The sequence below is a fragment of the Myotis davidii genome, unplaced genomic scaffold, assembly GCF_000327345.1.
Source record: "Myotis davidii unplaced genomic scaffold, ASM32734v1 scaffold329, whole genome shotgun sequence".
Classification (NCBI taxonomy): Eukaryota; Metazoa; Chordata; class Mammalia; order Chiroptera; family Vespertilionidae; genus Myotis; species Myotis davidii.
The window spans coordinates 2,940,471-2,943,117 of NW_006300374.1; the positions used below are offsets into that span (position 1 = coordinate 2,940,471).

The 2,647-nt window shown below is 42.9% G+C and overlaps 1 protein-coding gene across 1 annotated transcript in view; it reads right to left on the minus strand.

Moving 5' to 3' along the window:
- Positions 1-2,647, minus strand: part of TRIM24 (tripartite motif containing 24) — an 87,115-nt gene that overhangs the window by 78,582 nt on the left and 5,886 nt on the right. The gene's annotated exons all lie outside the window — the stretch shown is intronic.

The following is a 2,647-nucleotide window of genomic DNA, read 5'->3' on the forward strand; positions in this document are numbered from 1 at the left end:
ACCTCACTAGTGCGCAAGTGCGAGCTCTTCAACATTCTAACAGGCACCATGATAGCGCAAAATCGCGAATCTTCAATGCATATGTAAAGAAATAGACGGTAACCCGAATTTACCACACTCGCAAAATCGCACACAGCCAACCATACACCCAGTATGGTATCGCGATTTGCGATTTTGCGCTATCATACTGGGTGTATGGTCGGCTGTGTGCGATTTTGCGAGTGTGGGCAAATCGCATAACAGCAAAATCGCATAACAGCCGAGCATACAACCAGCAGCGCTGCTGATGCCTGAACGGTATGTGGAATGAAGTGGGCGGGCATCGGGAGGCCACTATGGCATGGGGCAAGCACTATGGGCAGTCTATCTGAAGTGTACCTGGCGTATAAGACAACCCCCCCACTTGGAGGCATATTTTTCAGGGCCAAAAAATCGTCTTATACGCCGGCAAATACGGTAAATATGTTTAGATACTATATAAAGTCTAGAGTTGTAGGTATAGGTAAGCTTTATTTAAACGTTTCAATTGCTTTTGTTGTCACATAGTTTATAGTCAAAGATTTAAAAAGTATATTAGTCAGATCCTAGAGGCCTGCTGTAAAGCAAGTTCCAAGAAAAACATGTTTAAAAGTATGCTTTGCTTGAGATAACATAAATGTAGCTAGTTAAGTATAAAGCAATTGACAGCTTAAACAATAACAAAGTTCACAAAATGTTCAGTTTCTGTCCTCTGCTTTGGAGATTACATCACTGATGCACAATCATGGGATATTTGCAGAATCTTGGTTCCTCAACCTGTTTAGATTACCTGCATACAGTTCTAAGGTTTCAGACAAGATGACATCAGAAACTAAATTAATCAGACTAGAGAAAACCACTGAAGCTTGCACAAGAGTTGTTGGAGACCGGGTGTAAGCTGACACGGTCCTTGCACCTGAAGGGTCTAGCAAGGCTGGGACCCTTACCCACACAGTTTTCCCAGACTTGTTTGGATGGTGGTTATCAGTAGAATGAGAGCAACCTTTGTAGAATGAGAATAGCCTTTCATGGCTTATCAAGAAGTCTGTAACTATTTACTGAGATTTGCTGTATCGAGAATTTGTCCTTCTGCTCTGTCTCTCCCTTAGAGATTAAGAGGAACAAAGAATACATTCCTCTTGACAGACCTCCTATAAAAGGCATTACGTGGTTAATAAACTTACTGCAGTTCCTCGATTGATCTGTAGTCCTCCCGATCCCGCTCTCCTGTCTTTCTTTTCTCAATTCCCACCTCCCTACCTCAGCCCGGTTCAACCTGTCAGGTTGGCCCTGACAAAGAGTTAACCAATCAGCTATACCTGTGATTCCCTAACCCTCAATCTTTGTCTTTAAAAACCCTTGATTGAAAGTGACAGCTTCCCGCCGAACCAGTTTGGTTCAGTGGATAGAGCATCGGCCTGCGGACTCAAGGGTCCCAGGTTCGATTCCGGTCGGGGGCATGTGCCGGGGTTGGGGGCACATCCCCAGTGGGAGATGTGCAGGGGGCAGCTGATCGATGTTTCTCTCTCACTGATGTTTCTGACTCTCTATCCCTCTCTCTTCCTCTCTGTAAAAAATCAAGGGTCCGGTTCGATTCCGGTCGGGGGCATGTGCCTTGGTTGGGGGCACATCCTCACTGGGGGCCGTGCAGGAGGCAGCTGGTCGATGTTCCTCTCGTATCGATGTCTCTAGCTCTCTATCCCTCTCCCTTCTTCTCTGTGGAAAATCAATAAAATATATAAAAAACAAAAAACAACAACAAAAAAAAGTAAGTGACAGCTTCCCATTTCCTTTGCTTGGCACCCTGCAAATAAACAGCTCCAATTTCTCCACTGCAAACCTCGAGATGTTCAGTGTTTGGCTCTACTGCACATTGGGCAGGCACACATCTTCATTCAGTTTGGTTACAGGAGCCTGAACTTGCACCTCCAGCATGGTAATGAGATACTCTTCCACCTCTATGTTGTGCTGGCATCAGAGGAGGCCTATTAGTCAGGACTTTTATTACTGCCTACCAGTAACCTCCTTTCCCTGCCCATGTGCCCACTCCTTAAAAGTGTCAATGAAAAACATATGGAAAGGAGTCAATAGGCACCCATAAACCCTACCAGCCAGGGATGTATCAACAGACGTCTACGGGGAGCCTGAACTTCCATGTTGTCCATAATATGGAGAAGGCTGTCCCGCTGTTTCAGGTGTCACTGAGGCAGAAAATAATATAAGAACAGAAATCAATGGAACTGAAAAGTCAATGAAACAAAAAACTGGTTATTTGAATAAGTCAATAAACTTAACAAGCTTCCAGCAAGACTGACAAGATAAAGGAGAAGATATAAAGGACCAAGAAGGAATGAAAAAGAGTATCACTACAGACCAAAGGACATAAAAAGAGTAAGGAATACTAAGAACATGACTCACATAAATGTAACAATGTAAGTGAAATGAACCAATTCCTCAAAAAGCACAAACTACCACAACTTACCCAATGACATTAACTTGAATACCCCTATAAGTATATGGCAGTTGGTTCTAAACAACTTAAGTGCAAAACTAACAAAACATGTATAGGATTTATATGCTAAAAATTACAAAATACTAATAAAAGAAAACAAAGAAGAACTAAATGAAA